The sequence below is a fragment of the Benincasa hispida genome, chromosome 9, assembly GCF_027475165.1.
Source record: "Benincasa hispida cultivar pf3 chromosome 9, pf3_genome.v1.1, whole genome shotgun sequence".
NCBI classification, from domain to species: Eukaryota; Viridiplantae; Streptophyta; class Magnoliopsida; order Cucurbitales; family Cucurbitaceae; genus Benincasa; species Benincasa hispida.
The window spans coordinates 70233159-70247488 of NC_143486.1; the positions used below are offsets into that span (position 1 = coordinate 70233159).

The window sequence follows — 14330 nt, forward strand, 5'->3', positions numbered from 1 at the left end:
ATATATCATTTTCCTTGAGGTAGGTGAGTTGTAGTGTTGCATTTCAGAACGTTTGGATGTTGGTTACTGCCTCTCATAGTCTATGTGGGAGGCTTGTTGCACAACTATTCTTTTGTAAATTAATTGCTTTCAACAGCAGGAACAATAGGGACCAATAGCAAGTAGTTCGGTGGTAGAAACTCAATCTTGTAGTTTGTATCTTGGAATCCAAAGACATTTTCTGGATGTTGAAATATGGTGCATTAGTCATAAGGGCATATTTGTCTTTTCTTTTATGCCCACTAAAATTAGGGCTTCCCTCATTCTATTTACATATGAGGTTGGGGTCTCTTGTATGTATGACATTAAAATAATAAAAACTTATCCATCGTGGTTTTTTCTCCCTGTATTAGGGTTTTTTCATGTAAATCTTGTGTTATCTCTGTTCTCTTTTTACTTTTAATATGGTGGTGATGAAACTCTAACCCCGATAGAAGAAATTTAGTCATCAGACGTGGTTGGTGATGGAGCAATAGCCGACACAACTAATATGGTCATGATTCAAGCGGTCATGGACCAGTATCTACGGACAATCTTGAACCAAGCACAGCAACAGTCGACTGAGGAGCAGCTGCCGATAGTCCTCAACCTTACAGCCGTTGGAGTCGTGTCGTCGAGCAGCCACAACCCAACCTTCGAGCAGTTGCGGACAACCTAGACGGCAGCGGTCCAAACTCAGTTATTGCGTCGTTTTTTGCACAGCTACAACAGGGGCCGGGCGGGTTTGCTCCAACGACCGGGTCGGGTCAGTTGATCGCGTATCTGTCCAGCAACTAGCCGATCTGGTCCAAGCAACTCCCGCGCCAGTCGATTGCGGTTCCTCCCGAGCCATTCTCGCATCAGTCAGTCGCATATCCTTCAGTCGCAGCAGTACCTGGTCATGCATCTTTCAGCAACAGTGTCGAGGTGTTTGGATAACACCCGATTAAAGCCTCTGACCAGGTTTTTGGTTCCTTCCAACAACAGGGGTCCCTCCAGAATGTGTATCCGGTTCAGCCTTGATATCAAGTGGGTGACTCTATGGGTGAGAATTCCATTCCCATATTCTATGGGTAGAAACAGTCGAGATTAGAGACCCATGGGGAATTCCAACAGTAATTGGCAAGTCTCCAACAACAGATAGCGATTCTTGGGGCAAAACTGAATGGTCATGAGTCTTCAAGTCTTCCAATCTATTTAGAAAACTCAGTAACAGTGTTTTCTACTCTACCTACTGCTAATTTGTTAACTGATACTGTTAACTGGTAGTTTGGGAAACTCTGCAGGAATGATCACAGGAGAGAAGTTGAATGGCCAAAATTACTTCTCTTTATCCCAAACAATTAAAATGGTCCTTAAAGGGCACCTTAGATTTTGGTACTTAATCGTAGAAATACCACAACTGAGCTCTGGGGATCCCCAAGAGCGGGTCTGGAAGGCAGAAGATTCTTTACTTCGTTCGATGTTGATAAGTAGCATGGAACCTCAAATTGGGAAACCTCTACTATATTTAGCAATTGCACGAGATATTTGAAATGTGGTCCGTAGTAGGGGTATATATGGGTTGGGTTGGGTTGGGTTGAAGGTATTTTTAATTCGGGTTGGTTTGATTGGCAACCCAAATAACCCAAATAAAGTTTCCAACCCAACCCAACTCAACCCTTAAAATTTGGGTTGGGTTAGGTTGGGTTGTCAAGTTATAACTTATTTTTTATTTTTAATGAAAAATATGTAAATTTATATACAACACATGACTAATAACTAAAATCTCGTAACATTAAGATGCTAAATACCAAATATCTATGATATTTATTGTAAACATTAAACAAAGACAAATATCATAACAATTTTAAAAGAAAAATATTAAAAATTAAAAAATTAATCAATACAAAGAAATCAAACTTTAAACAAAGATATATATATATATATATATATATAATTCGAGTTGGGTTGGGTCAACCCAAATTTTTTCTAGCCAATTCACAACCCAACCCAATAAAAATAGAAAAATTCAACCCAACCCAACCCAAGAACAAAACTAACCCAACCCAACCCTTACATTTTGGGTTGGGTAGTCCAGGTTGTTCGGGTTGTCGAGTTATTTGAACACCCCTAGTCCGTAGGTTATATTCTAGAAGGCAAAATGCATTTTGCTTGTATACTTTACGTAAACAGGTTCATGAGTTGATTCTAGTACATGCGATGAGAAATAGAGGCATGCGTTTCATCATTGAAATCATAATTGGTACGGAAAAAATGCGGTGACTAACTAAAGTAATCAACATTTAATGATTACGCCAACTAAAGAGGATGCAATGATAAAATTATTAAAGTTAAAAATGAGATACGAGGATGCAAATTTTGGAATAAACAAAGTCAAAGAAAGGTACAACCCCCAAATTTCTCTGTTGCCCGCATCATCTGTGATCGCGTCCTTCTTTGCGGCGAGCCGATTTCTTTGATTGCAATGGCTGAACGAAATAGTCGCATTTTTCAGTTATTGCGTAGCTCCACCACAATCGTTTACCACGATCGTTGCTAAAAACATTGAGAGGGTAAAAAATAATAAAGACAAAGTTCATTTTTTTTTTTTAAAAGAATGTGTAAAAAAAATATAACAAGGATAAAGGATATAAAAGGTATAATGAGTTCATGAAATGAAGATTTAAAAAGATACTTCAAAAAGATTGTGTCCCTGATGAGTTTGAATCTTATGATTGCGTAGGGACTGCCCACTTTTTCTTTAGTCGGAATTCCTCAGTTCCGAGAGGTTTTCACGCGATGCAAATCTTTTCTATGATATATCTTGACCTCTTTGCCCGTTGACTTTGAATGCGTTGGTCCCGTCCTCATTGGATAACTCAACCGCTCCATGCGGGAATACCTCTTTGATTATAAATGGACCAAACCATCGTGATTTTAATTTTCCGGGAAAAATTCGTAGCCCAAAATTGTACAACAAGACCTTCTATCCAACTTTGAGATTCTTCTCGTATAGTTGTTTGTCATGCCAACGTTTTGCGCGCTCCTTGTAGATTTTGGCATTTTCATATGCTTGAATTCGTCAAGTTCAATCAACAGAAGTTTCCTTGCTTCCCCTGCGGTTTTCAAATCAAAATTGAGCTCTTTCACTGCCCACATTGCTTTATGCTCCAACTCAAGCGGTAGGTGGCATGCCTTTCCAAACACCAGCGCATACAGGGACATGCTTATAGGTATTTTATAGACGGTTCTGTATGCCCACAAGGCATCGTTCAGCTTCATTGCTCAATCTTTGCGTGAAGGCTTCACCACCTTCTCTAAGATCAACTTGATTTCCCTATTGGATATTTTAGCTTGGCTGTTTGTCTGTGGATAGTATGCGGTGACGACCTTATGGTGGATATTATATTTGAGCAGCAATTTGTTGATGTTGTTATTAACAAAGTGGGAGCCTTTATCACTTAATATGGCACGTGGGGTGCCAAAACGAGTGAAGATATTTTTCCGCAAGAACTTAGAGACTACCGCTTCATGAAGAGAAGCTGCCCGAGCTCATCCCTGATCAATGTTAACCTTAGTGTGGTTCGAGCTGGGGGCTCGAACACATACATGTGGTTTGGGTCACACGACCAGTGTTGATTTATTCCATAACAATGATGATATATTGTTACTGAATTTTAAATTGAACCATGTAACCCTGCATTTAGCCACTAGACTTTTTTTCACCTACGGTTTCAGTGATATTAACTTCCAGCAACTTTTGCCATCAAAGCCAAAAGCATAATATACAAGGAATTCTCATAACAAGCACACATCCAATACGGTACCTAACTACACCAACCTTTCGGTTCCAATATATGCCCACAATAAAATGACAATACAATAATATAGCTGAAAAAACCATGATATAAAACCCAACAAAAAGGGTCTTACGAAGTTGAATTTACGAGTTGAACTACTCTCTGCTTGTAACCATGGCATTGCTCTACCAAGTCAACAACGACATCCTGCTTGATATCCTGCACGAAACGAAGTCACAAATCAAATTGGTTATAAGTATTCATCAAAAAAATAAAATTGATAAAGGAAGGAATTACGGATGTCCCCGAAGGGACATAACAATTAAGGAATTATAATGCATAAAAAGCTGAATATATACATATGTGAATCGTTTATTATCAAAGGTAACATTAGAAACTTTATTATTCACAAATTACATTATGATTTTTTTTTTAATAACCGGCAGTTGGAGCTTCGCTCCCTATAACCGGGAAATTACATTATCGTATTGTTACTCAAAACCACCATTAGCACACAGTTTCATTACAACATTAATCTAACGTTTTGTCAAATCAATAACTTACCCATTTGAAAACATAATCGACGGCCAATAAAATGTATTTGTGACCATTTGATGGTGGAAATGGTCTCATGAAGTCTATGCCCCAGACGTCGAATAACTCCAATTCTAAGATGATATTCATAGGCATCGCATTCTTCCATGAAATGTTTCTCGTGCGTTGGCACCGGTCGCATTTCATTGAATAGTCTCTTGCGTCCTTAAATAAAGTTGGCAAAAAATATCCACTTTGTAACACCTTTGCTACTGTGCATTGACCTCCAAAATGTCTACCATACGATGAGTCATGGCATTGGGATAATATGCGCTGGTGAGCAGCTTCTGGTATGCATAGGCGCAAAATCTGGTCTGACCTACTTTTGTAAAGATTTGGCTCATCCCAATAATATGATTTACATTCGTGTCTGAGCTACCTCTTTTGGTGGGTTGTGTAGTTCTCAGGAAATTGTTCACAAACCAGAAAATTGACCACGTCTGCATACCATGGCAACTCTTCAATTTTAAACAGATGTTTATCTAGAAAAGTTGCGTTCACCTTCGATTGGTTGCGGTCGACTTCAGGATTTTCTAATCTTGACAGGTGGTTCGTAACCTGGTTCTCTATCACCTTATGATCAATGATTTTCATGTTGAATTCTTGAAGGATCAGAACCCAACGAATCAGCCTCGGCTTTGAATCTTTCTTTGTCATTAAGTATTTGATTGTCGAGTGGTCGGTGTGCACGATCACTTTGGATCCTAGCAAGTAAGCTCTGAATTTCTACAGCGCAAAGATCACCCCAAGAAGTTCTTTTTCAGTGGTAGTGTAATTTGTTTGGGCAAGGTTCAAGGTTCTACTCTCATATGTGATGGGGTGTAGCATTGTTTTCTTCTTTTGTTCTAGCACCGCCCCCATCGCATAACCGCTAGCGTCGCACATTAGTTCAAAGAGTTGTATCCAGTCCGGTGCGATCAACACATGTGTGGTTATCAATGTGTTTTTCGGTATCTTGAATGCGTTGAGGCATTGTTCATCAAAGTTAAACATTCTCTCGGCCTCCAGCAACGCACTCAATGGTTGAGTAATCTTCGAAAATTCCTTCATAAAACGTCAATAAAATCCTACATGCCCCAGGAAGCTCCTGACAGCCTTCACATTTGCTGAAGGTGGGAGCTTTTCAATGGCCTCAATCTTCGCCTTATCCACCTCCAGCTCATCCTTGGAGACTTTGTGCCCGAGCACAATACCTTCCTTCACCATGAAGTGGCACTTCTCCCAATTCAACACAAGGTTCGTCTCTTCACATCTTCTCAGTATCTTCTCCAAATTGTTTAGACAGACTTCATATGTTTGCCCATACACCGAGAAATTTTCCATAAAAATTTCCAGAGTCTACAAGATACTCAGAGAAGATGACCATCATACACCTCTAGAACATGCTCGGCGCATTGCATAATTCGAACGACATGCGTCGAAAAGCAAATGTTCCATAGAGGTATGTGAATGTGGCTTTCTCTTGGTCTTCAGGAGCAATCATGATTTGGTTGTAGCCTGCATATCCGTCCAGAAAGCAGAAGTAATCATTTTCTACTAGGCGGTCTAGCATCTGGTCAATAAAAGGCAAGGGAAAATGATCCTTCTTCATCGCCGCATTCAGTTTGCAGTAGTCCATGCAGATCCACCAGCCAGTGATGGTCCTTATTATTTGCATTTGGGACTACCGTCATCCCTCCCTTCTTGGACACACGTTACACGGGGCTGACCCACGTGCTATTGGCGATTGGATAAATAATGCTTGCGTCCAAGCATTTGATTATCTCTTTTTTCATGACCTCCTTCATCGCAGGGTTTAGTCTGCATTGATGTTCGATCGATCCTTTTTTATTTTCCTTGAGACGTATCCTGTGCATGCAATATGCGGGGTAGCGGTCAACCTATTGCTTTTATGTATTTTTTCAGGATGCTTAGCAGCGCATGCTCTTGTTCTTCTTGAAGTGCAGAGGAAATTATTACTGGTAGAGTTTTATTTTGCCCCAGAAAAGCATACTTCAGGTGGTTTGGCAAGGTTTTCAATTCCATAATAGGTGTGTTTTTCTCTCTTCATTCATCGTCAGTTTTTCTTCTTTGGTTGTTATTTCCACGATCGCATTGCAGCTTACCACAGATGTGGTCGCATCCACTCCTTCATCTTCATCTTCAGACTTTTCTTCTTCGTTATAAATGGGTTCATTGTCAGATCTGTTAGGTCTTCTTTTTCCGGATACTTCATGGCCTTAATTATGTCAAACCTGAGCTTCTTTTCGTTCACACTCAGCGTGATCTCTCCCTTGTACACGTCAAGCTGAGCGCGACCAGTGGATAAAAATGGTCGTCCCAAAATGATGGGTACATTCTTGTCCGCTTCATAATCGAGGATGATGACGTATCCTGTGCATGCAATATGCGGGGTAGCGGTCAACCTATTGCTTTTATGCGGGGTAGCGGTCAACCTATTGCTTTTATGTATTTTTTCAGGATGCTCAGCAGCGCATGCTCTTGTTCTTCTTGAAGTGTAGAGGAAATTATTACTGGTAGAGTTTCATTTTGCCCCAGAAAAGCATACTTCAGGTGGTTTGGCAAGGTTTTCAATTCCATAATAGGTGTGTTTTTCTCTCTTCATTCTTCGTCAGTTTTTCTTCTTTGGTTGTTATTTCCACGATCGCATTGCAGCTTACCACAGATGTGGTCGCATCCATTCCTTCATCTTCATCTTCAGACTTTTCTTCTTCGTTATAAATGGGTTCATTGTCAGATCTGTTAGGTCTTCTTTTTCCGGATACTTCATGGCCTTAATAATGTCAAACCTGAGCTTCTTTTCGTTCACACTCAGCGTGATCTCTCCCTTGTACACGTCAAGCTGAGCGCGACCAGTGGATAAAAATGGTCGTCCCAAAATGATGGGTACATTCTTGTCCGCTTCATAATCGAGGATGATGAAGTCTGTCGGTAAGATAAATTTGTCAATCGAAACTAGGACATCATTCACCTTCCCTTCTGGATGAACTAGGGACCTATCCGCCAACTGGAGAGTCATCGTCGTGGGCACTAGCTACCCCACATTCAACTGTTTAAAAATTGAAAGGGGCATTAGGTTGATACTAGCCCCAAGATGCAAAGTGCTTGACCTATGTATATCCCGCCAATTGATCAGGGTATCGTGAAACTTTCGGGGTTGCGCATTTTCAGTGGAATAATGGTTTTTTACCTTTGCGTTAACGCTACCATTGCGAACTTACCTGTGTTTCTTTTCTTCGTCACCATTCCTTCAGAAACTTCGTATATTTTGGCATTTGTTCAATCGCTTCAGTGAAAGGGATGTTGATATGTAACTGTTTCAGCATGTCCATGAAGCGATGATACTACACTTCATCATTTTTTTTCTTCTTAAGTCTCTGAGGAAATGGTGGCAGCTGTACACGGTTCCCTGTTCCATAGGCTTAGAAGTGGACGAACCTTCTGGTTCTACCGTCTCCTGTTCTTCTGTTTCCTCTTGAGTCACCGGGGTCTGGGGTTCCATCGCGACTGGAGCAGTTCTACTCAGCTCCTTTTTCTCTTCCATTTCTGTCTTTCCTCTTCGCAAAGTCACAACTTGACATTGTTCCTTTCCCGTATTCCCTGAGTTGCGCAGGTGCTCAATTGAACTTGGCAACGCCCCTTGCGGTCTACTTTTAAGCTCGCCCACAATCTGTCCTATCTGAATTTCGAGATTGTGGATTGAAGTCACCTGATTCTAGAGTACTGTTTCATTCTTCTCAATATATTGCTTTAGTAAGCTCTCCAGAGATGAAGATTACGGCGCTTGTGAGCTGCTAACTTGATTTTGCGATTGACCATTTGTTCGGGGGAAAAATCCTGACGGCCTTTCTTTTTACGCCATGGGTTGAAAGTTTTGTTATTGATTTTTCACGTAAAATTGGGATGGTTTCTCCACCTAGGGTTGTAAGTATTGGAGAAAGGATTATTCTTTATGAAATAAACAAATTGTGGATTCCTCGGACACTCTTCCATCGGATGGGCATCTCCGCAAGTGGCACAACTTGCGCTCATTTGATCGATTGCGTTGACTTGCCCTCTTTGCATTTCTAGGCTATTGATTTCGATGCCTTGTATGAGATTCATCATCGCATTTATTTGATTTTTTAGGGATGCGATGACCCCATTACTTGCGTCACCTTCTTTAATTCTAAGTCGTCGATCGCTTTCCCTCCGATCTCTGTGATCCTTCAAAATGCGATCAAGGATATTTTTAGCCTCGTCATATGTTTTTTCAAGCAGACCTCTAGTTGCTGCCGCATTGGCAGTCGTCTGCGATGCAGGGTTCAATCAGTGATAGAAAATTTCCATTTGGAGACAATAGGGTAAGCCATTATGCGGACAATCTCGCACTAATCTTTTAAACCTCGCCCAGACATCACTGAATGATTCGTCAATATCTTGTTCAAAATTTGTAATCAACTTCCTCCTTCTTGCGTTCTCTGTCGGGGAGAAGTACTTCTTCATGAACTTTTCAACTATTTGTTCCCAAGACGTGATCTCCCCTGGTTCGAAAGAATAGGCCCATTTCCTTGCTTGGTCGCACAGTGAAAATGGGAACAACGTTAGTCGAACCCCTTGGCTGAGATGTTTGGGAACACAAAAGTATTACAGATTTCAATAAAACTTCGAAGATGGGCGTGCGGATCCTCGCCACGCCTTCCACCAAACAGTCTGGTAGTCTGAATCATCTGCAGCATAACCGGTTTCATCTCGAACCTCGATCCATCCAAGGTTGGCCTCATGATTCCTGGTGAGAAATCATAGAGGTTGGGCGACGCATAGTTCTAGATGGGTCTATTGCGGTCGTGCCGAGAGAATGGGGTTTGTCATGATATTATTTACATTTAGTGCTCTGTTTGTTAGGATTTCTCTTGCCGTTGTCGGTAGTTGTTTCTTCTTATTCTTCGGAAATTTCTTTCAATCTCTGGGTCATAGTTGGGTTCAGGAACTTGTCCTTCGCTCATACGACACCCGCTTCTTCCCTTACCGAAGGAGAAGTAGTGCACAGAGATGGAAAGCTGCAAGGAAAATAAAAAATTTATTGTCAGCGCAACATGTAAAAACTTGATGCATTGTGAATGTGATGAAATAATGGTGTGAAATTGTTATGGTGAACTATGCGTTGCACATGCAAGTTTTCCTAGTAAAACCCAAGTATAAATCTTATTAGGTTTCCTAGTAAATCCAAGGTCGAACACGGGGACTACTAAGACAATATGCGGCAGTAAATTTTGATTAATTTGCGGTAGTAAAAATAAATAGTTGGTTGGTATGTTGTTTAAAGTATAAATCCTATGCAGCGGATTTGAGTAAAGAGTTAATGACAACGAAAGTTACAATGAGTATGCGGGAAAGGGGTTGAGAAGGGATTTAGCTAACACTTTCTAAGATTGCGTTCAAGTTATGCGATCATGCTACACACACACAACAACATGTCATTTCTCAATGCAAATGCCATAGTTCCTAATTTTATGACGCATACGATAATGTTTATAAAACTTATGTCTAAGCCTCTATTCTTGTCTATGGATGATGAATGATGCACACATACACAAGGCGACGCATGATAGCAAACAGAACTTATCTCTAAGTCTCTATCTCTCACTTATGCGATTCTAATATAACTTTCTCAAGCCTAGATTATAACCTGACTCTCTTAAGTCTAGGTTTTTTCTTTAGACTACTCTCTCAAGTATCTCTAAAGGGTGAAGGACGCATAAATAAGACAACATAGTCGTATAAAATGAAGATTTTAGGTCATGCTAACTAAGCACTTCTCAACCCATTCATAAATTTAGCTACTCATGTGAAATGTGAAGAGATTGAACAGATGTTGAGATGCAAATTCCATTTTATAAATAAGTCAGAATATAAAACAACAATGGAAGATAGGGATAAGAAGCCCGGTAGCATTGTCTTGCTTCTCGAGGCTTTTACACTGTGTTTTACTCTGCTCTACCTAAAAGAATGTTCTTGCTTTCGTAAGAGTTGGCCCTCTCTCTGTTTGCAGCACTTCCCGACAGTCTCTCGAGCTAACCAAGAATGATCTTTCGGCGTCTTCTCTCTTTGCTCGCCTCTGCCTTCTAAGTATATGAATTACAGACTAACGGCTATCTATGATCTATCTTATATGGCGAATTGTGTATATATCGAACTATCAAAATTGGAACTCGTTTAACAGTGGTGGTCTTCGGTATTTATAAAGCTTTAAGGTGAGGAATCTTTTCTCTCAAATGATTGTAATGATGGGAGGTCATTAAATCTCTGTCTGATGCGCCGATTAATGGTCACCGAAAAGTTAAATATACTTGCTACAGTGTGTCGTTAATGGCTTGTCAACTAAATTCGGATTCGACTGTCGTCAGCTTTCCATCCTATCATGATTTATTATGCTTTCACCTTGATGCACCGTCTTTATGCGGCCACTTTCTTGAGCATATCTTTGCGAAGGCATACGATCGCATAGTTTTGCGGTCGCAATCTTCTAATGCGCTCGGGCGCTGAGTTCCTTGGATCGTAATTTGCTTTGTGCCAATGCATTTTCCTGCACAGAATAAGTAAATTAGCTGCTTTAATACGATGGACGCATGCGATCGCAATGTTCTCAACTTAATGCTTTTGGACACGATTTTACATGTTTTTATCATCGCATACTCACATTGTTTTATATCTTTGCGTTGTAATAACGTGCATTTTTGCCCGTTATCAGTCCCCACGGAACTAAGTTTGCCCCATGAGCTCAAAAGTGTGTGTTTGTCGGGCATCCCCTTCATCGGCGAGGCTACAAATATTTCACCCACCTTCCAGAAAGTACTTTGTCACTATGGATGTCACGTTCCTTGAAGATGAACCATTCTTTCCCGTTAGTCGTATTCAGGGGAGACCACGAGTGAAAAGACTAACAATTCCACATACTCCCTACCTATTTGTTTCAATCTTTAGCCTAGTTCTACTGTTCCTGAACCCAGTTTGTATAGTCCCGAACCTGGTCCTAAAATTCTAGTGCCTAGTCGCGAACTTGGTCCTCATATTCCAGGGTCTGTCCTCCCTACTAGACAAATGCCCTGGATAACATACTATAGGAAGAATCTCATAAAGGAAACCCAGGAAATTCCTGTCGTTCCATCGAAAAGTGTCCAAGCATCGGAACCAGCTCAGGTTCAAGATCCTATTGTTTCAGATAAGATCTTTGAAGAAAAGTCTGGGCACATAGAAGATGGTGAAACGAACTCAAAGAATGTTAAAATTACATGAGGTAATTAGGTGCTGGAAGACACTCAGGAAGGTGAAAATTTGTCTCAGAAGTTTGATACAGGAGAAAGACTGACGAAAACTGGCAATTATGATACAACTCTTGATATGTCAATTGCTCTGAGGAAAGGAACCAGGTCATGTACAAAGTACCCTATGCACAATTTTATGGCCTATAGTAACTTGTCTCCTGTTTTTAAGGCTTTCGTTATTCAACTGGATGCCCTAGCCATACCTACCAGTGTGCATGCAGCCATGAAAGTTCCCGAGTGGAGAGCAACAGTAATGGAAGAAATGAGAGATCTCGATGCGAACCAAATTTGGGATTTAGTGGCTCTCCCTAGAGATCATAAGACAGTTGGTTGCAAATGGGTGTTCACAGTAAAGTATAAGTCTGAGGGAGCGCTCGAGAGATATAAGGCCAGGTTAGTTACTAAAGAGTTCACTCAAACGTATGGCATTGATTATTCAGAAATTTTTTCCCCAGTGGCTAAGCTCAACACAATCCGAGTTCTTCTGTTTGTTTTTATGAATAAGGATTGGTCTCTACATCAACTGGATGTAAAAAATACCTTCTTTAATGGTGAGTTAGAAGAAGAGGTTTACATGAGTCCTCCTCCAGGTTTCGAAGCTAAATTTTGGAACCATGTTTACAGACTCAGAAAGTCCTTATATAAGTTGAAACAATCTCCGAGAGCGTGGTTCGATAGTTCATAGTGTCTGTTAAATCCCAAGGGTTTGTTCAAGGGTATTCTGATCATACATTGTTCACCAAAAAATCACTTTTAGGGAAGATTATTGTTTTGGTGGTTTATGTCGATGATATCATTTTACTAGAGGATGATAGGCAGAAATTGTTAAACTAAAACAAAGGATGGCAGACGAATTTGAGATAAAAAAATCTTGGTAGTCTGAGGTATTTTCTCATGATGGAAGTGGCAAGATTGAAAGCAGGAATATTAGTGTCTCAACGGAAGTACACTCTGGACCTGCTAAAAGAGACAAGAATGACTAGATGCAAACCCATTGACACTTTTATTGAGGTCAATGGCAAACTGAAAAACATTACGGAAGGAGTTCTTGTAAATAAGGAGAGGTATCGACGCCTTGTAGGAAAACTGATTTTTCTGTCTCATACTAGGCCCGACATCTCTTGTGTTGTGAGTGTGATAAGTTAGTTCATGCATAATCCATATGAGGAACAAGTGGAAACAGTGACTCGAATTCTGAGATATTTGAAGTCTACCACAGGGAAGAGCTTAATTTTTAGAAAATACGACACACGGAGCATATAATGACTCAGATTGGACAGGTTAGTGACAGATAGAAAGTCAACCTTGAGATATTGTACCTTTATATGGGGAAACTTGATGACCTGACAAAGTAAAAAATAGGGTGTAGTTGCCAGAAGCAGTGTTGAGGCAGAGTATAGAGCTATGAGCCTAAAAGTGTGTGAAGAAATATGGTTACATAAAGTTTTGGCTAATCTTCACCATGACAGTCTGGGTCCTATAAAATTGTATTGTGATAATAAGACTGCCATCAGTATTGCCAACAATCCAGTATAACATGATAGAACCAAACACGTTGAAATTGACAAACACTTGAGAAGTTAGACCACGGGATTATCTATATTCCCTATGTCCCTTCAATCCAACAAGTTGCAGATGTTCTTACCAAATGATTGCCAAGACAGACGTTTGAAGCTTGTGTTAGCAAGTTGGGTTTTGTTGATATCTACGCCTCGACTTGAGGTGAGTGTTGAAATATGGTGCATTAGCCCTAAGGGCATATTTGTCTTTTCTTTTATGCCTACTAAAATTAGGCTTTCCCTCATTCTATTTATATCTTAGGTTGGGGTTTCTTATATGTATGACATTAAAATAATAAGAACTTCTCTATCGTGGTTTTTTCTCCCTATATTAGAGTTTCCCACGTAAACCTTGTGTTATCTCTTTTCTCCTTTACTTTCAATGCCGGACAATATCTTTTTGTTTTTGTTTTTGTTTTTAAGGAAACAGAAACCATGAAATAGATTACAAAAGACCTTGTTTGTTGAGTAATTACAATAAACACCTCCATTTCATGAGGGACGATAGACTATAATTACAAAAGGGAGAAGAACGTTTACTTCAAGTAAAAGCAAGAAAAGATGTAGATTCAGTAAAAGTGTGGATGCTTTGTTGCTTATCTGTAAAAATTCACACTTTTTTTTTTTCCAACCACAAGTTTCATTAGAAAGCACTTATAAAATTCTTCCATAAGATCTTCTCCTTGAAAGGATGGCCGATGAGGGACACGTTATTTTCTCTTTGCTTACTTTTTCAATTCTGTTGCATAAATTTTACCTATAAATTTTGTCTTCAGCATAACATGCTGCATTCTGTATGTACATTTAAACAACATAGTTATTATATTTCTACGTTCGATGTACTGTTCAGGAACGTGAAAAAAACCGATGATAAAGAGCAAGGGATGCATCACACGCACAGTAGAAAAAAGGAAATCAGAACAATGTCTCTGGAAATAGTGGTGAGAGCAGCAATAATGACACTAGAAGCAACACGAGCAAAGAAGCTGATCTTGATAGTGCTGATGATATCAATAAGGAATATGAGGACAAAGATGACGGTAACGACGATTCAGATTCAAATTACTCAAATG

General features: G+C 40.0%; 1 non-coding gene across 1 annotated transcript; it reads left to right on the top strand.

Moving 5' to 3' along the window:
* Window positions 1-8739: 8739 nt before the first annotated feature.
* LOC120087362 (small nucleolar RNA R71) lies at window positions 8740-8846 on the top strand. The gene has a single exon (XR_005484500.1). It is a non-coding gene; the product is annotated as a small nucleolar RNA R71 (small nucleolar RNA).
* The last annotated feature ends 5484 nt before the right edge of the window (window positions 8847-14330 follow it).